Genomic DNA, 20,756 nt, shown 5'->3' on the forward strand with positions numbered 1-20,756 from the left:
AAATGTAAACTCTTGTAGAGGCTTTGTAAACACATCCAGGGTTTCACACATGCCCACGAGGCCCTAACACATGCTATTTGCTGCCAGGCACAGATAGCGACTGTGGGTATTGTTACACGGGCTGGCATCTTCTCCTAGGAAGTATATGTGTATCCGGATCTCTGGGGACATGTTAGATTTAAGCATAAGTGGGATTATAAAATAAATGCAATACGTTTTTTTGACTTGAAACTTCCACTTACGTCTCGCCAGTTAGCCTCTTCTATTTATGCTGCTTTTAAAGAGAAAATGGTCAAATCCTCTAGTGGTTTCCTGAAATAACAATAAGGAGATTCATGAAACATAGTCTAACACGTCGGTCACCTCCCCTGACTGTGGGACACAATCGAGACCTGAGAGTATTTTTAGGAACGGCAGTTTATGACTTTCAGGCACATGTAAACTAGAGCGGCAGGCAAGGTGTTTCCAAGCCAAGGACCTCCTGGTCTGTGTTTATGTCTCATTTGTGATGGACGGTGCAGACACTAACAGAGCGCTAACACGCTTCAAGCAGATTGGACCAATGGAAACGACAATGTGATCAACATCTTTTCTTTATTAATATGCTTATCAAGAGTTTTTACAGAGAGGAGTCGCCGTGCAGCTTCTTTTGCAGGCAAACACACTTCAAAGTATTTCAATTAGAAAGGTCTAGTCAATAAAGAGAAGGTGTGCACCCCAGGCACTTACCAAAGATCTCCGCTCTTAATTGGTTGCCAAAAAGCACAGCGGAAGCAATTAATATCCGGAGAAGCAGTTTTGAAGGACATGTTAATTATTCATTTTCTTAAATCTCTCCGTTGCTGTTTCTGCAGTCTTGCCTGGCCTAAAAGCAGCCATACTTTTCTCTACAAATGTTTCTCAGACTTTCACGTCCCAGGTTCCTGGGCCCTGTCCTCCCAGTTTTGATTTAGTTGGTCTGAGATAGGGCTTAGGGATCTGCACGTGTCAAATAGCACCAGGCGATTTTGTTTTTTTAATGCTTATTTATTTTTGAGAGAGAGAGACAGAGAGAGACAGAGTATGAGTCGGGGAGGGGCAGAGAGAGGGAGACACAGAACCTGAAGCAGCCTCCAGGCTCCAGGTTCTGAGCTGTCAGCATAGAGCCCGACACGGGGCTTGAACTCGCGAACCACAAGATCATGACCTGAGCGGAAGTTGGACGCTTAACCAACTGAGCCACCCAGGCGCCCCAGCCCTAACAGATTTTGATCCAGGTGAAAGCACCGACCACGTTTGAGAAACCAGGTGTGAGTGCATCAAAATTTCCTACCTGCTGTGGTCCGACAGATTATGCTGAAGGTAGATGGGAGGCAATTTCCTCTGAAGAAAATTTCACATCTCTCGCAAAACTGTTGTTTTGATGATGTTATTCAGTGTTTCTTATGGGTCTTGTATATCAGAAATTATGCAAGGGGCACCTGGGTGGCTCAGTTGGTTGGGCCTCCAACTTCAGCTCAGGTCATGATCTCACAGTTCGTGGGTTTGAGCCCCGCGTCAGGCTCTGTGCTGACAGCTCAGAGCCTGGGGCCTGTTTCAGATTCTGTGTCTCCTTCTCTCTATGCCCCTCCCCTGCTCACACTTTGTCTCACTGTTTCTCAAAAACAAATAAATGTAAAAAAAATAAAAATAAAAAAAATTATGTGACCAATTTATCTGAGAATTTCCTGAGTGGCAGGAAAAAGTTTTCCTCTCAAAAAAAAAAAAAAAACTGAATTTCCTCCAACTAACAACCAAAAGAATAAAAATTATTTCCTCTCTCCCCACCCCTGGAATATATAGGGGAAGCTCAGAGAACAAAAAAAGCATCTTTTTTTAGGTTCTCAGCTGGACTTTTTCCTTGTTCTCTTCCTCAACAGGCTTCTGAACTTTCTTTTTTTTAAACATCGTTTTAAAAAAATGTTTATTTACTTTTGAGACGGAGAGAGACAGACTGTGGGTGGGGTAGGGGCACAGAGAGACTGGAGACCGAATCTGAAGCCAGCTCCAGGCTCTGAGCTGTCAGCACAGAGCCTGACGCGGGGCTCGAACTCACAGCCGTGAGATGAACTGAGCCTGAGCTTAATAGACTAGGCCACCTGGGCGCCCCCTGAACTTTCTTTCCTATTTAGGTTTTAGCTGTTCTGGCACAGACCTCTCATTATTGTTATAATGCTTTCTGAGAAGTAGGGAAGAGAAATTATAAAACTCTAAGAAAATGTTTAATATAATTGTAGCTTCATAATGTTACCAATAGTTCTCTTGCATCATTTAACTGCAAGCCAGGGTCCCGTGTTGACCTGGACTATTTTTCTGGATTAAAAAAAAATTTTTTTTTTGGGGCGCCTGGGTGGCGCAGTCGGTTAAGCGTCCGACTTCAGCCAGGTCACGATCTCGCGGTCCGTGAGTTCGAGCCCCGCGTCAGGCTCTGGGCTGATGGCTCGGAGCCTGGAGCCTGTTTCCGATTCTGTGTCTCCCTCTCTCTCTCTGCCCCTCCCCCGTTCATGCTCTGTCTCTCTCTGTCCCAAAAATAAATAAAAAACGTTGAAAAAAAAAATTAAAAAAAAATTTTTTTTACATTTATTTATTTATTTATTTATTTATTTTCTGTCTATAGTAAAAACTTTTTTTTAAATGAAATTTATTGTCAAGTTGGTTTCCATACAACACCCAGTGCTCATCCCAAAAGGTACCCTCCTCAATACCCATCACCCACCCCCCCACATTTATTTATTCTTGAGACAGAGACAGAGCATGAGTGAGAGAGGGGGAGAGAGAGAGAGAGAGGGAGACACAGAATCTGAAGCAGGCTCCAGGTTCTGAGCTGTCAGCACAGAGCCCGACGCGGGGCTCGAACCTACGAACTTCGAGATCATGACCTGAGCCCAAGTTGGATGCTTAACCGACTGAGCCACCCAGGCGCCCCAACCTGGACTGTTCTTCTGGTTCACTGTGGTCCTCGGGCAGACTTTGGGTTCCCCTTGTTCCCCGAGGGTACATTATCCTGAGTTGGTCCCATGATGGTCTCTGTGTCCACTTTGCTGATAACCCTTCTTCGGCTGCTTTTCTCAAACTTAACAATGTTGCTTAAATCTGTTGTCTTCAACAGTGTCTGATATTTTGTGTTTATTCATCATAAGCATTGAATTTATTTTCCAAAAATCCTTATTACCAAAAACTGGAAACAACTTAAATGTCCTTGAGTGGGCAAATGGGTAGATAAACTATGGTACATCCGTGTAACAGACTACTGTTCGGCATTATACTATGTGAAAGAACCAGTCCCAGAAGATTATATGCTATAAGATTTCATTTATTCGAGATACTGAAAAAAACAAAGCTATAGAACAGAAACAGGTTGCCAGAGATTGGGTTGGGGAGAGGGTCTGCCCAAAGGGAGAACATGAGGGATTTTTTTAGGTATTGGAATGTTCTGTATCCTGTTTGTGGAGGTGGTTACAAGAATCTGTGCATGTGTTAAAACTCAGAATTGTACACCAATGTGAGTTCCATTGTACGCAGTTTTTAAAAAGACAAACCACACGGGCGCCTGGGCGGTTCAGTCAGTTAAGCATCTGACTTCACCTCAGGTCCTGATCTCACGGCTTGTGAGTTGGAGCCCTGCATCCGGCTCTGTGCTGATAGCTCGATGCCTTCTTCAGATTCTGTCTCCTTCTCTCTGCCCCTGACCCTCTCTCTCTTTCTCTCCCTCTCAAAAATAAATAACATTAAAACATTAAAAAAAAAAAAAAGACAAACTACAGACTAGGAGAAAATATTTGCAAAACATATATTTGTTAGAAGACTTGTATCCAGAATGACAATGATTTCTCGAAAGTCAGTAACAAGAAAACAAAGCAATTAAAAACAGAACAAAAGATTTGAATAGACATTTCACCAAATATACAGATGGCAAGCAAGCATATTGTCATTGGGGAAATGCAAATTAAAACCACTGTGAAATATACCTGTTAGACTTGATAAAATAATGATAAATAATAAAACTGACAATACCAAGTGCTGATGAGAGTCTGGAACACCTAGAACTGTCCTGGAGTGCTAGTGGGAATGAAAAATGGTTACAGCCACTTTGGAAAACGGTTTGGTGTTTCTTTAAAAAGTAAGTGTACCCCACGCCGACGGTTTCGCTTCTGTGTATTTATCCAAGAAAAAAATGAACACAAATGTTCACACAAAAACCTGTACAATTACATCAACTTTATTCATAATTGCCCCAAGCTGGAAACGATCTAAATGTTCTTCAGCTGGTAAATGGATAAACAACCTGTGGTCCATCCATACCATGGAAAAAGGAACAAATTATTGATACATGCAATGACATAACAACATGGTGAATTTCAAATTACATGGTGAATTTCAAATTACATTATTCTAAGTGAAAGAAGCTGGATGAATCCATTTATGTGACATGCAGAAAAGGAGAGAAATATAGGAACAAGAGAGAAACAGATCAATAATTTCCGGGGGCAGAGGGAAGGGTTGAACACAAAGGTGCAAGGGAATGTTTTAGAGTGCTCTCTAACCATTCTAGATCTTGACTGCAATGGTAGTTATACAACCATATGCATCTGTCAAAACTCAGAGAATTATACGCGTTAAGGAGTAAGTCTTTCTGTATGTAGATTATACCTCAAGGAACCTGATTAAAACACACACACACACTCGCACACACACGATATGGCCCTCAGAACTGAAAGAATTTGGCACTATGTAAACTTCGCTTTTTTTTTTTAATTTAAAAAAAATTTTTTTTTTAACATTTTATTTATTTTTGAGACAGAGAGAGACAGAGCATGAACGGGGGAGGGGCAGAGAGAGATGGAGACACAGAGTCGGAAGCAGGCTCCAGGATCTGAGCCATCAGCCCAGAGCCCGACGCGGGGCTCAAACTCACGGACCACAAGATCGTGACCTGAGCGAAGTCGGACGCTCAACCGACTGAGCCACCCAGGCGCCCCTAAACTTCGCTTTTTTAACTTTTCTTTCAATTTTCCCTTTCTTTTCCAATCAATTCAGTAATGTATCACTCGCCATGCTAAGCATTTCTTGGACTACAATAGAAGTTTAAAACTAAGTTTCTGATGTCAAGTTGTTTATAATTAGGAGGACAGGCATTGCAATTTAGACTTTATCTGGTAAGTAATAAATGGTCATTATGAGTCCTTAAGTATAGAGATGACTAATGAATGTAACATCTTAGAAAGGTCAATCAGAAAGTTTTGCACTGTATAGATTATAGCTGGCAGATACTGAAGGGGGAGACTAGTTAAGAAGCTGAACTAACCTAGAAGTAAGGTGGGTGGTAAGCATTCAGACAGGTGCAAGGCAGTTGTGGGTATGGCCAGGCAGCTTAAACACGTGCTGAGGGACAGAGCAGGGACCCCTAAAATCGAGAACCCCACCCCCCAGCTTCGTAACATTTCACAGACCTTTGCAACTTACAAAGAAGGGCACCATACATTTTTTAGTCTTAGGGCCAAGCTGTAACCTTTCTCTGTGTTAGGACAGCAAGAGATGGAAAGAAAAGGGTAAATTTAAACACAAAATAAATAAATTAAAAAAAAAATAATAGCACGTAAGGAATGTAGGGGAGAAGGAATAAAAAAATGACTTCCAAGTTATGATCTTGGACGAATGGAAGAGTCTGAGTTTTGCTTTGGACCTCGTGTAGTTTGATGCGAGAAAAGGCCATTTGGGGTGCGGATGTTCCTCCTGCTCCAGCTAGCCCCGGGCTCCTTTGCTGTTCTGGAATAAGCCAGGCGTATTTCTGCGGCAGAACCTTTGAACTGGCTGTTTCATTTGCCTGAACTCCTCCGCCCTGCCGCCCCTCCCCATCCCGCCCCCATAGTTCCAGGGTATCTGCCACACCCCCTCCAATTCTTTACTTAAGCCGCACCTCTAAATGAGGCCTACCTTGACCACCCTGTTTAAAACGGTAACTGGTTTTCTGCTTACTTCTTTTCTTTTTCTTAGCACGTATTAGCTCTTGCCTTCTAGCATCCGTTGTTTACTTGGGATGTCTGTTGTTTGCTGTCTGCCTTTCCTTGCTAGAATGCAAGCCCACAGCGGAAGGGATTATTCCCCGTTTTGCTCACGGATGCATCCCGAGCTTCTAGAATGGTACCTGGTACACCGTAGGTGTTCAGTAAATATCTGTGAATAAATAAAGTATAATAATGAACATGTACAGAGCACATGCTGGGACTAAGCGCTTTACCACCTGGTTTACGTTATTTATTTCACTGAAGACTTAACCCTCTGGGGTAGGTCCTATTATCATTCCCGTTTTACAGATAAGGAAACAGAGGCTCAGGCAGATTCCAAGACTAGCCCAAGGTTCCATACAGCCAGTAAGAGGTGGAGCCAGTGTCCAAACACCGAACTGCCTGCCCCCAAAGCCTGCATCTGGCCCATGAACACTCACACCGCCTCCTCACTGGTGAGTACCTGGCCGTGTTGCAGGTTCTTGGTAGACAGATCAGATCTGCGGGGCGGAGTTGACAGTTGAAGCCGTTTGAAGGAATGAGATATCCGAGCGACACCCTGTACCAGTGATTAGGAGAGACAGGCTGAGACAGCTGCCGTGCATACTTTCGAAAGATAATAAAGCTGGAATTTGAACTCAAGGTTTTCACTCTTCTGTGGTTTATAAGCGATACAAGGTTTAAATCCTATACATTCCTTCCTTCCTTCTTTCCTTCCTTCCTTCCTTCCTTCCTTCCTTCCTTCCTTCCTTTATAAAGGGGAAGTGCAGGCTGAATCCTCTTTACCCGCCAGTTTTTGGCCAAGTCCGCCAAAAATGAGATTCACTTAATGCTGACACTTACTGGAACTGTTCTATGGGAACAATTCATTTGGTTTCTGTTTTACCATACAGACAGGCGCATTTACCATTCTTTATATAGAATTCATTATAGAAATGCAATTGACAACACAATGGTAGTATTGGAGGAAACTCCTAATTTGGATCCTTGCTTTATCAACTCTGGCAGCAGGCCCCGGTTATAAAAATATTCCTAACCTCTTTGGACAGGGATTTACTCTTCCGGTGCGGATTTAGGGCAGGATGACCTTTCACTCCCTTTGGACGCGCGCCCTCTTGCGGTGGACGGTGAGTTTGCACGTCTCCGTCCGTTCATGTGAGCCATGAACAGAGTTTTGTCGTGATCATTCTGTGATCTCTATCCCTGGTAATTGTCGGTTGGTCTCTGGTGTTCTTTAAACATAAGGGCAAACACGCCGTTTTTATTTCTAGCCTTTATTTTTCACTGTGTGTTTGTATGCCAACTGCTGCTACTGTGACCGATTTTAGTTATAATTAGTTTCTCCATTTTATGGAGGGGAATTGGTGAATGAGAGTAGAAAAACATGTGAAATCGGTTTAAAAAGTCTCTACATTTTAAATTATTAGTTCGTCCTTTACCCAAACAATTCGCATTTTTGTGTTAAAAGCATGATATGAGTGTCATGCTGAGAAATTTCAGGATGTCTTGGGATTGCGAGTTCTGGTTTCAAAGATGTCCTAAGGTCAGGGAGAAAAGGGCAAGATTTGGGGAGAAGCAGGAGGATGAAGATTGTGCAAATCCTTGTGTCTCTCACGCATGGATGCTTGAGAATATGCCTCCTGGAGAATGGTAACAGATAGTATGTAGAGTCCCTTGTCCCGATTTTAATTCTCCTATGTCATGGCTGCCGTTTTAACGCCAATAAATGAAGGGACAATGCCTCGTGCTTATTTCATGATAAGGTCCTGGGTCTTTGGAGTCCAGCAGAACTAAGTTTGACTCCAAACTCTGGTACTTAGCAATATGGCTTTGGGCAAATTCTTCCATCTCCCTTGTTGCCACAGGGAGACATCAAGCCCCATGTTGTAGGGTCAAAGGAGGTCATGAGCATACAGGGCCTCACTTAGCGCCTTTCAACTCAGAAGTCATTCCTCCATGAAAACACCCACTCAGTCCTGATTTATTGTAATCCGGTTGGGACAAGATACACACTAAAATACTGGATAGACAGGGTATAATAAATTGAGAATTATTTGAGGCGTACAACAAATCGCCCTTATTGTACCGCCCATTTGTCTTTATGTTTGGAGGCTGTCTCAACAAGTGTATATATATATATAGGATTGTTATATCTTCCTGGTACACTGAAGCTTTAAAAAAGATCCTTGTTTGGTTACCCTAATAATGTTGTTTGCCCCTGGAACCTGTTTTGTTCAACATTGCCACAGGTATGATAGTTCTTCGGGCTAAAATTTGCTTGGTTTAAATCTGTAATTACGTATCTGCCGTTCTGAAAACCAAAGAGCTCCGAAAACAAGTTTTTCTTGTGATTCCTTTGACAGCAAAATCTGTTCTATGCTGATGTGAAGCTATTTATTGTCTTATTCTCTTAGTGTGAGCATTTATGTTTCCTTCGGAATACTACTGTGTGTGATTAAGAGGCGATACCTCAAACCCCAATGAGAGTGTAATGTAAAATATAAGCTATGACCTATATGGATTTCTGAAATTAAAACTAACCTGAATTTGGAAACACATTTGGTTTTAGGATTTTTAGGGTTTGGGTTAAAGGTGTGTGCATTTATATACATTTTTTTTTCTATATATACATCTTTAAGATGTGTATCTTTAAGTAGAGTTTAGCTGGGTTTGTTTCCAAGCTGCTGTAATAATGTCTTTTAAATGGAAGATTTTGTCAGGGTGCCTGGGTGGCTCAGTCGGTTGTGTCCGACTTCAGCTCAGGTCATGATCTCGTGGCTCTTGAGTTCGGTCCCCGTGTCAGGCTCTGTGCTGACAGCTCAGAGCCTGGAGCCTCCTTCCGATTCTGTGTCTCCCTCTCTCTCTGCCCCTCCCCTGCTCATGCTCTGTCTCTCTTTGTCTCAAAAATAAATAAACATTAAAAAATAGCTAAATGGAAGATTTAATCTATTTACATCTATTTCTGATGTATTTGGATTTTTTTTTCCTGTCGACTCATTTATTTTGCTTTCTAATTGTCGCGCATTCTATGTACTCGCCTCCTTTCCAGAATTCTACTGGATTAATTGACCATCCCTTTCTCTTTTTTCCCAAGTTTTTGCTCAATTAGCTAGGAGTTATACCCTCTTTATCTCTTAATTGTTCCTTTTGAAATAGTTTCATGCATATTTAATTTACAAAGTCCAAAATTAATGTCTTCAGCCTATGCCTGAAAAATTCCAGAACGTTTCATTGCTCTCTGAACACACTCTCAGCTTACATGCTTTTTTTACTCTATGTTTTATCTTGTTTATTTGTTTTTTATCGAAGTGTAGTTAACGTATGTGTTATATTAGTTTCAAGGGTACGATATAATGAGTCAGCAATTCTGTGCCTTACTCTGGGCTCACCACAATAAGTGTACTCTTAATCCCCTTCCCGATTTCACCCACTGCCCCATGCCCTCTGGCGACTAACAGTCTATTCCAATCGTTAAGAGTCTGATGTTTTGTCTCTTTTCTTCTTTGTTCTTCCACTTGTTTTGTTTCTTAAGTTCCACGCGTGAGTGAAATCGTATGGTATTTGTCTTTCTCTGCCTTATTTCACTTAGCATTATACCTTCCAGCTCCATCCATGTTGTTGCAAATGGCAAGAGCCCATTCTTTTTTTTTTTTTTTTTGGCCGAGTAATGATATTCCATTGTATTTATACCCCACATTTTCTTTATCCAGCCGTCTATCGATGGACACGCGGGTCACTTAATTTGTTACATAACTTGGCTATTTTAAGTAATGCTGCAATAAATGTAGGAGTGCATAGATCTTTTTGAATTAGGGTTTTTGTATTCTTTGAGTAAACACCTGATGGTGGAATTAACTGAATCATATGACAATTCTATTTTAAATTTTTTAAGGCCTCTCCTGTTCTCCTCAGCAGCTGTACCAGTTTGTGTTCCCACCGATAGTACATGAGGTTCCTTTTTCTCTGTATCCTTGCCAACACTTGTTGTGTCTTGCGTTTTTGATTTTAGCCATTCTGACGGGTATGAGGTGATATGTTGTTGTGGTTTTGACTTGCATCTCCCGGATGATGAGTGATGTTGAGCATCTTTCCATGTGTCTGTTGGCCATGTGTATGTCTTCTTTGGAGAAATGTCTCTTCATGTCTTCTGCCCCATTTTTAAATTGGATTGTTTGGTTTTTGGGTGTCGAGTTGTATCTGTTCCTTATATTTTTTGAATATTAACCCTTTATCAGAGATGTCATTTGCAAATATCTTTTCTCATTCAGTAGGTTGCCTTTTTGTCCTGTTGGTGATTTCCTTCACTGCACAGAAGCTTTTCATTTTTGTGTATTCCCAATAGTTTAATTTTGCTTTTGTTTCCCTTACCTGAGAAGACAGATCTAGAAAAATGTTTCTATAGCTGATGTAAAAGACATTACTACCTGTGCTTCCTTCTAGGAGTTTTACGGTTTCAGGCCTCACATGTAGGTCTTTAATTCATTTTGAGTTTATTTTTATGCGTGGTGTAAGAAAGTTGTCCAGTTTCATTCTTTCGCATGTTGCTGCCCTGTTTTCCCAGAGTCATTTATTGAAGAAACTGTCTTTCCCTTGTATGTTTTTGGCTCCTTTGCTATAGGTTAATTGACCATATATGCATGGGTTTATTTTGGGGCTCTCTATTCTGTTCTGTTGACCCGTGTGTCTGTTTTTGTGCCGGGACCATACTGTTTTGATTACTACAGTTTGTAGTGTATCTTGAAATCTGCGGTTATGATACCTCCAGCTTTGTTTTTTCTCAAGATTGCCTTGGCTATTCGGGGTCTTTTGTGGTTCCATGCAAATCTTCAGGACTGTTTGTTCTAGCTCTGTGTAAAATGTTGGTGGTATTTTGATAGGGGTTGCATTAAATTTATAGATTGCTTTGGGTAGTATGGACATTTTAACTATATTTGTTCTTTCAATCCATGTGCATGGAATATATTTCCATTTGTTTGTGTCATTTTCAATTTCTTTCATCAATATTTAATAGTGTTTGGAGAACAGATCTTTCACCTCCTTGGTTAAGTTTCTTCCTAGGTATTTTCTTTTCTTTTTGGTGCAATTATAAATGAGATTGTTTTCTTAATTTCTCTTTCTGCTCCTTCATTATTGATGTATAGAAATGCAACAGATTTCTGTACATTGACTTTGTATCCTGCAACTTTACTGAATTCGTTTATCAGTTCTAGCATTTTTTTTGGTGAAATCTTTAGGGTTTTCTATATAAAACATCATGTCATCTGCAAGTTTTACTTCTTCCTCATGGATTTGGATGCCTTTTATTGCTTTTTTGTTGTCTGATTGCTGTGATAGGACTTTAAGTACCCTGTTAAATACAGGTGGTGAGAGTGGACGTCCTTGCTGATGATCTTCAAGGAAAAGCTCTGTTTTTCACCGTTGAGCATGATATTAGCTGTGGTTTTTTTCACGTGTGGCCTCTATCATGTTGAGGTTCATTCCCTCTACACCTAGTTTGTTGAGAGTCTTTATCATGAATGGATGTTGTACTTTGTCAAGTACTTTTTCTGTATCTATTGATATGACAGTATGGTTTTTATCCTTTCTCGTGTTAATGTGATGTATCATGTTGATTGATTTGAGACTATTAAGCCATGCTTGCATCCTGGAAATAAATCCCACTTGATTGTGGTGGATGATTTTTTTAATGTATTGTTGAATTCAGTTTGCTCATATTTTGTTGAGGATTTTTGCATCTGTATTCATCAGAGATATTGCTCTGTAGTGTCTTTATCTGGTGTTAGTGTGACAGTAATGCTGGCTTCAATGAATTTGGAAGCTTTCCTTCCTCTTCTATTTTTTGGAATAGTTTGAGAAGAATAGGTATTAACTCTTCTTTAAATGTTTGGTAGGATTCATTTGGTAGAATTCACTTGTGAAGCCATCTGGTCCTAGGCTTTTGTTGGTTGGGAGGTTTTTTTTTTGTTACTGATTCAATTTCATTGCTGGTAATCGGTTTGTTCAAAATTTCGATTTTTCTTGGTTCATTTTTAGAAGATTATATATTTCTAGGAATTTATTCATTTTTTTCTAGGCTGTCCAATTTTTTGGCTTGTAATTTTTCATAATATTCTCTTAAGGGGCACCTGGGTGTCTCAGTCGGTTAAGTGTCTGACTCTTGTTTTTGGCTCAGGTCATGATGTCCTGGTTCGTGGGATTGAGCTCCACATCAGGCTCTGCACTGACAGTGTGGATTCTACTTGGGATTGTCTCTGTCCCTATCTCTTTGCCCCTCTTCTGCTCATGCTGTCTCTCTAAATAAATGAATAAACATTTAAAAATATATTCTCTTAAAATTTTTTGTATTTCTGTGATGTTGGTAGTTATTTCTCCTTTTTCATTTCTGATTTTATTTGAGTCCTCTCTCTTTTTTTTCTTAGTGAGTCTGGCTAAAGGTTTATCAATTTTGTTGATCTTTTCAAAGAACAAGCTCCCGGTTTCATTGATCTGTCTTACTGTTTTTTCAGTTTCTATTTCATGTATTTCTGCTCTAATGTTTATCATTTTCTTCCTTCTACTATCTTTGGGTTTTGTTTTTTCTGCTTTTTCTAACTCCGTTTGGTGTATGGTTAGGTTGTTTATTTGAGATTTTCTTGCTTTTTGAGGTAGACCTATATTGCTATAAACTTCCCTCTTAGAACTGCTTTTGCTGCATCCTGAAGATTTTGAACCATTGTGTTTTCTTTTCTTTATTTACCTTTTTTTTTTTTTTTTTTTGAGAGAGAGAGAGAGAGAGAGTGCATGTGTGTACAAGTTGGGTGGGACAAAGGGAGAGGGAGAGAGAGAATCTCAAGCAGGTTCCACACCCAGCATCGTGCCCAACCCGGGGCTCAATCTCACAACCATCAGATCATGACCTGAGCCTAACTCAAGAGTTGGATGCCTAGCCGACTGAGCCACCCAGGTGCCCCAGGTCCATTGTGTTTTCATTTTCATTTGTCTCCATGTATCTTTTTTTATTTCCTCTTTGATTTCTTGGTTGACTCATTCATTATTTATCAGAATGTTATTTGGCCTCCATGTATTTGTGATCTTTCCAGAATTTTTCCTGTGATTGATGTCTAGTTTCATACCATTGTGGTCAGAAAAGATGCGTGACCTGATTTCAGTCTTTTTGAATTCACAGAGGCTTGTTTTTTAGCCTAACATGTGATCTATTCTGGAGAGTGTTCCATGTGCACTTGAAAAGAATGTGTATTCTGCTGTTTTTGGATGCAGTGTTCTGTATATATCTGTTAGGTCCATCTGGTCTAATGTGTCATTCAAACCTGTTCCCTTTCAATTTTCTGTCTGGATGATCCATCCATTGATGTAAGTGGGATGCCAAGTCCCCTACTATTATTGTATTACAATCAATTTCTTTCTTTTCATCTGTTAATAGTTGCTTTATATATTTAGGTGCTTCCATGCTGGGTGCATAAATACTTAACATTTGTTATATTCTCTTGTTGGATTGTTCCCTTTATCATTATGTAGTGTTCTACTTTGTTTCTTGTTATAGTCTTTGTTTTAAAGTCTATTTTCTCCAATATAAGTATTGCTACCCCAGCTTTATTTTTGCTTCCATTTGCATGGTAAATGCTTTTCCATTCCTTCACTTTCAATCTGCATGTGACTTTAGGGCTGGATTGAGTCTCTTGTAGGAAGTATATAGATGGGTCTTGCTTTTTTTTTTTATCCATTTGGCCACCCTGTGTCTTTTGATTGGAGCATTTAGTTCATTTGCATTTAAAGCAATTATTGATAGGTATATACTTATTGCCATTTTGTTACAATAGTAAAAACTATTGTTTTTGTAATTTTTCTCTATTTCTTTCTCCTCTTGCTCATTTCCCTTGTGGTTTGATGGCTTTCTTTAGTGTTGTGACTAGATTCCTTTCTCTCTTTCTCTTTATTTTTTTAATCCATTATAGGTTTTTGATTTGTGGTTACCATTAGGTTCATATATAATGTCTTATGTGCATAGCAGTCTATATGAAGTTGATGGTTAAGTTTGAACCCATTGTAAAAGCACTGAATTTTTACTTCCTTCCTCACATTTTATGTACAGGATGTTGTACTTTATATCCTTTTATCTTGGAAATCTCTTGACTAAGGGAGATTTGTGTGTGTGTGTGTGTGTGTGTGTGTGTGTGTGTGTGAATGTAATTGATTTTCTTGCTTGTTTAAAACCTCCATACTGGTTTTGTAGGTGCTTAATCAACTACTTTTATTATATGTTTGCATTTGCCTATGAATTTTTTTCCTTCATAATTTTCTTATTCCTGATTATGGCCTTTTCTTTCCACTCTAAGAATTCCCTTTAACATTTCTTGAAAGGCTGAATTAGTGGTGATAAACTCCTTTAATTTTTGTTTGAGAAACTCTTTATCTCTCCTAGTCTGAATGATAACCTTGGTTGCAGATTTTTCCCTTTCAGCACTTTGAATATATCATATCACTTCCTTCTGGCCTGCAAAGTGACTGCTGAAAAAGCAGCAGCCTTATGGGATTTCCCTTGCATATAACTGTTTTCTTTTCTCTTGCTACTTAAAAAATTCTCATAACTTTTTGCCATTTTAGTAATTATATGTCTTCGTGTGGGTCTCCTTGGGTTAATTTTGTTGGGGGAATCTATGTGCCTGCTAGATCAGGATGTCTGTTTCCTTCCCCAGATTAGGGAACTTTTCAGCTATTATTTCTTCAGATACATTTTCTGCTCTCTTCCTCTCTCTTCTCCTTTTGGGATCCTTATAATGCAAATGTTATTATGCTTGATTGTGTCCCTGAGTTCTCTTAACCTGTTCTTCATTTTTGTTGGTCTTTTTTTCTTTTTGTTCTTCAGCTTGATTGCTTTCCATTGTCCCATCTTCCAGATTGCAGACCTGTTCTTCTGTATCCTCTAATTTGCTGTGACTCCCTCTATTGTGTTGTTTATTTCAGTTTTTGAGTTCTTCATCTCTGACTGGTCCTTTTTTTATATTTTATATCTTTGTTGAACGTCTCACTGAGGACCTCTTCTCTTTTCAAGTCCAGTTTGCATCTTTATGATAATTACTTTGAATTCTTTACCAAGCATATTGCTTATCTCCATTTCAGTTAGCTCTTTTGCTGTGGTTTTGCCCTGTCCTTTCTTTTGGGACATAGTCCTCTGTATCCTCATTTTGTCAAATTCTCTGTGTTTGTTTCTGTGTACTAGGAAAGTGAGCTACATCTCCTATTTATTAGGAAAGTCAGCTACATCTCAAGTAGTGGCCTTATGAAGAAGAGGTCTTGTGTTGCCTTATAGCACAATGTTCCCTGTTCACCAGAACCCGGTGCTTCAGGGGTATCTCCTATGTGTGTTGTATGCACCCTACTGTTGAGACTGTGTTTGCCTTTAGTTCACTCAGCTGTAATGGCTCACTTTGCCTGTTGTAGGAGCACTGGGTAGGGTTTGGTCCCTGTGCTGTTTAGGGACCTATCTGGGGCCATGGGCTTGTAGTTAGGTGGTGTTAACAGTCAGACCAGATGCCTGCTCTCAGCCCATCTGCCAGGACTGAGTCACACGGGCCTGCCTTGTCCACCCAGAGGCTTTCACTGGTGAGCATGCCTGGCAGTCAGATCAGATGCCTGCCCCCAGTCTGTCTACTAGGGCTGCAGTCACACTGATCGGTAAGGCACCTTCTCTGTACTGGCATCTATAAGGTTAGCTGCTGGGACTGTGGGCACAGTGGGATGTGTGGCTATCTTCCCCTCTTGCCAGGGCAGGAGTCACATTGTAGTGGCACTGGTCCCTAGTGACATTGCTTAAAGCATATGCTGCGCAGGAGTCGCTTTGGAGGGATACCTGCAGAGCGGGGTGGCTTGGATGGGGTGGATCCACGGGCGAACACAGCAGTGGGGCAGGTGATGTTAGCAAGATAGGTGGAGAGTGTTTGTTCTGGTTCCTGCAAATGTCTGGCTATCGAGGCTGGGGGTGGGATTGGGGGAGAAATGGTACCTATGAGCTCTTTTGTTATGGGAGAAGTCTCCTAAAGATCCCTGTTCCTCCAGCACATGTTCTGAGATTAGTAAATAAATCCCCATCTTGTATACCCCAGGTGTTCTGCAAACTGCTGCTTCTATGCTGTATTAAAATTTTTTTTAATGTTTATTTATTTTTGAGAGAGAGAGAGACAGAATGTGAGCGGGGGAGGGGCGGAGGGAAAGGGAGACACAGAATCTGAAGCAGGCTCCAGGCTCTGAGCTGTTAGCATAGAGCCCGACATGGGGCTCGAGTTCATGATCCATGAGATCATGACCTGAGCTGAAGTTAGATGCTTAACTGACTGAGCCACCCAGATGCCCCTCTATGCTGTATTTTTAAGGGCAGGGATTTAGTTTCCTACTGCCTTCAGCTCTCCTGAATGTAAGCCCACTGATTTTTAAAGTAGCTGGAGTTAAGCCCCACTGATTATAAAAATTTGTGAAGTTAAGGAGTGAAGCCCTGAAGGTTTTTAAAGCTGAAACGTGGGGACTCATCTTCCCACTACAGGTCCTCTGTTCCTGGGGTTCCTGATATGGGGTGTGATACTCTTACTTCTCTGTGCTTGTGGTGTTCCTCCCATTTGTGGTTAGTCTTGCCAGGGATTTGGTTCCTAACCACATCTCTGCCCCCTTTTCAATGTGGCCTCTCTGATTAACTGTAGAAAGTCTCTTCCACCAGTCTTTAGGTATTTCCAAAGTTAGTTGCCCTGATGTGGCTGTTATCTCATTGTGTCCACGAGAGGAGATGAGTTCAGGATACTCCTACTCTGCCATCTTCCCATAACTGGTTATTTGTTTTAATTATAAAAATTTGATGTTATTATTTAATGAAAATGTTTATTTTAATTTATGCCCCTATTTACTAATTTGTTTGACAACCATTTATCTAACACATATTTTTAGCTCTAGGGAATATAGGGTCTACCATAAGTCTAGGGACTAAGGCAGTGAAGAAAATAAAGTCCTTGATCTTCAGGGACTTAACTTCCAGCTCAAGTTAACTGTCCCTTTTTACATCTCAGATCTTCCTTCTGGGATCACTTTCCTTCTTTCTGCACATCTTTTAGAAGTTTCTTTACTGAGGGGTGCCTGGGTAGATCAGTTGGTTGGGCATCCAACTTTGGCTCAGGTCATGATCTCACAGCTCGTGGGTTCAAGTCCTACGTTGGGCTCTGTGCTGACAGCTCAGAGCCTGGAGCCTACTTCAGATTCTGTGTCTCCCTCTCTCTCTGCCCCTCTCCCTCTCACGCTCTGTCTCTTTCTCTCAAAAATAAATAAACATTAACATTAAAAAAAAAAGAAGTTCCTTTACTGAAAGTTTGGTGAATCAATTCTTTTTGCTTTTTAGATATACATTTTTTTGAGATATAATTCATGGGCCATATAGTTCTCCCATTTAAAGTATATAATTAAGTAGTTTTTAATATACTTACAAATACGTGCAGCCAACACTACGGTCAATTTTAGGGCATTTTCAAAAAGCAAACCTGTACCTGTTAGCAGGCACTCCCTATCATGGGTTGAATGGTGTTCCTTAAAATTCATGTCTACCTGGAACCTGAGCATGCAACCGTATTTGGAGATAAAATCTTTGCACATATAATTCGTTCAGATGAGGTCATACTGAGTTAGCATGGATCCTAGATCCAATACTAGTGACCTTCTAAGAAGAGGAGAAGGCACATAGGGATGAACACAGAGAAGAAAGCCATGTGGAGGTGGTGGCACCTTACAGGATGCAGCTACAAGCCAAGGAATGCCCCTGATTGCCTGCAGCCACCAGAAGCTAGAAACCGGCAAGGAGGGATCCTTCCCTAGAGTCTTTAGAGGGAGTATGGCTCCTTAGATTTCTGACTTCTAGCCTCTAGAACTGTGAGAGAATACATTTATGTGGCTTTTCAGCCAGCCAGTTGGTGGTAATTTGTTATGAAATGGATACAATTCCCATTTTTCTTTTCTCTCAGCCCTTGGCAACCACTAATCTATTTTCCATCTCTGTGGATTTGCCTATTCTGGACACTTCATCTAAATAGAATCACACAATATGTGGCATCTTGTATTTGGCTTCTTTAACTTAACGTTTTCAAGGGTCATCCACATTATAGCATATATCGGCACATCATTCCACTTTATGACCAAACGATATTCCATTCTAAAGGTATACTGTATTCTGCTTATCCACTCATCAGTTGATTGACATTTGGGTTCTCTCTAATTTTGGGCTATTATGAATAATGCTGCTATGAACATTTGTGTACAAGTTTTCATGTGGCATGTTCTCATTTCTCTTGGGTATATACTTTGGAGTGGAATCGCTGGGTCACATGATACCTCTACATTTAAATACTTGAGAAATTGGCAGACTGTTTCCCAAAATAACTACACACTACCAGTAGTGAATGAGGGTTCTAATTTCTTTACGACCTCGCCAACATGTGTTACTGACTTTTTGGTTCTAGTCCTCCTAGTGGTTGTGAGTGGTATCTCATTGTCATTTTGATTTGCATTTCCTTGATGAGTAATGATGTTGAGTGTCTCATCATGAACTTACTGGCCACGTGTATATCTTTGTTGGAGAAATGTCTATTTAGGTCCTTCACCCAATTTTTAAATTGGCTTGTTACCTATTCTTGATATATTATAGGTAAACAATCCTTGTCAGATATATGATTTTCAAATATTTTTTCTCATCTGTGGATTGTTTTTTCAGTTCCTTGATAGTGTCCTTCAAAACACAAATGTTTTTTACTTTTTTTGAACTCCAATTTACCCTATTTTTTTCTTTGTTGCTCACGTTTTTTGTTTCCTATATAAGAATCCTTTGCCAAATCCAAGGTTATGAAGACTTACTCCTATATTTTCTTCTAAGAATTTTACAGTCATAGCTCTTACATTTAGGTCTTTGATTCATTCTGAGTTAATTTTTATGTATATTGTGAGATAAAGGTCCAACTTCATTCCTTTGCATGTGGCTATCCAGTAGTCCCAGCATCTTTTGCTAACAAGAATATTCTTTCCCCATTGAATGGTCTTGGTGCCCTTGTTGAAAATCATTTGGCAATAGTTGCATGGTTTCATTTCTGAATTCTCAGTTCTATTCTATCAATTTCTATGTCTATTCTTATGCTGTAAAAATGGTATCAATTATCATTGCTTTGATTAAGTTATGAAATCAGTAAGTGTGAGGCTTTGAACTTTATGGTTCGTTTTCAAGATTGTTTTGGCCATTCTGGGTGATGTATAGTCCCATACAAATTTTAGAATCAACTTATGAATTCAAATTTGGTGGAATTCTATTAGAAATTGCATTGACTCTATAGATCAACTTGGGGAGGGTTGCTGTCTTAGCAATATTATGTCTTCGGATCCATGAACATCAGGTGTTCTTCCGTTTATTTAGATCCTTAAAAATTTTTTTCAACAATGTTTTGTACTTTTCAGAATATAGTATTACACTTCTTCTATTAAATTTATTCCTAAGTGTTTTATTCTTTTTGATGCCATTGTAAGTGGAATTGTTTCCTTAATTAAGTTTTCCAATTATTTATTGCAATAACATACAAATACAGTTGACTTTTTATATTAATCATGTATTATGCACATTGCTGAACTCATTTATTAGTTCCAATATGGTTTCAGTGCAGTCATTAGGATTTTATATACAATATCATATCATCTTCCAAAAGAGATCATTTTACGTCTTCTTTTCAAATCTGGATGCCTTTTCTTTTTCTTACCTGGAACTAGGTAGACCTTCTAGCTAAAACTTCCAGTACAGGATACCTGGGTGGCTCAGTTGGCTAAGTGTCTGACTCTTGATTTTGGCTCAGGTCATGATTTCAGGGTCATGGGATTGAGCCCTGTGTCATGGGATTTCAGGGTCATGGGATTCTCTCCCTCCCTCTCTCTTTGCCTCTCCCCAACTCTCTCTCTCTCTCAAAAAATAAAAAAGTAAATAAAAGAATTTTTTTTAATGATGAATTTGGAGCGCTTGGGTGGCTCAGTTGGTTAAGCGTCTGACTCTTGATTTCAGCTCAGGTTATGATCTCATGATTTGTGAGATCAAGCCCTGCTTTGGGCTCTCGTGCTGACAGTGTGGAGCCTACTTGGGATTCTCTCTCTCCTTCCCTCCCTGCCCCTCTCCCCTGCTTCAAAATAGATAATAATACAGAACTCCCAGTACTATATTGAGTAGAGTGGTGAGGACAGACATCCTGGTCCTGTTCTTGATCTTAGAAGGAAAGCCTAGTTTTTCATTATTAAGTGTAATTTTAGCGAGTTTTTCATAGATGCCCTTTATTAGGTATAGAAAGTTCTCTTATTTTCCTAATTTATTGAGTTTTTTCCCCTAATTCTGATATTGTGTTGAATTTTGTCATATGCTTTTTTTGCATCTATTAAGATGATTTTGTGTTTCTTTTTTTTTTCAATTGATATGATGTATCACATCAACGGATTTTTAGATGTTAAACCAACTTTACATTCTTAGCATAAATCCTACTTGACCATGGTGAATCACTCATTCTGTATATTGTTGGATCTGGTTTGCTAGTATTTTGTTGAGGATTTTTAAATTCAAAATCATGGCATCACAGTGGTCTTTAGTTTTCTTTCCTTTTGATATTTTGCCTCGTTTTGGTATCAGGTTAATAATGGATTCATACAATGAGTTGGGAAATCTTCCCTTCTTTTCTATTTTTTTTTTTG

General features: G+C 39.8%; 1 long non-coding RNA gene across 1 annotated transcript in view; it reads left to right on the plus strand.

The window, feature by feature from the left end:
• Window positions 1–6,374: 6,374 nt before the first annotated feature.
• LOC122238339 overlaps window positions 6,375–20,756 on the plus strand; it is a 49,575-nt gene continuing 35,193 nt past the window's right edge. The window contains exon 1 of the long non-coding RNA XR_006217247.1: window positions 6,375–6,478. This is a non-coding gene — a long non-coding RNA (uncharacterized LOC122238339). The remainder of the gene's footprint in view (window positions 6,479–20,756) is intronic.

The sequence above is a fragment of the Panthera tigris genome, chromosome B2, assembly GCF_018350195.1.
Source record: "Panthera tigris isolate Pti1 chromosome B2, P.tigris_Pti1_mat1.1, whole genome shotgun sequence".
NCBI classification, from domain to species: Eukaryota; Metazoa; Chordata; class Mammalia; order Carnivora; family Felidae; genus Panthera; species Panthera tigris.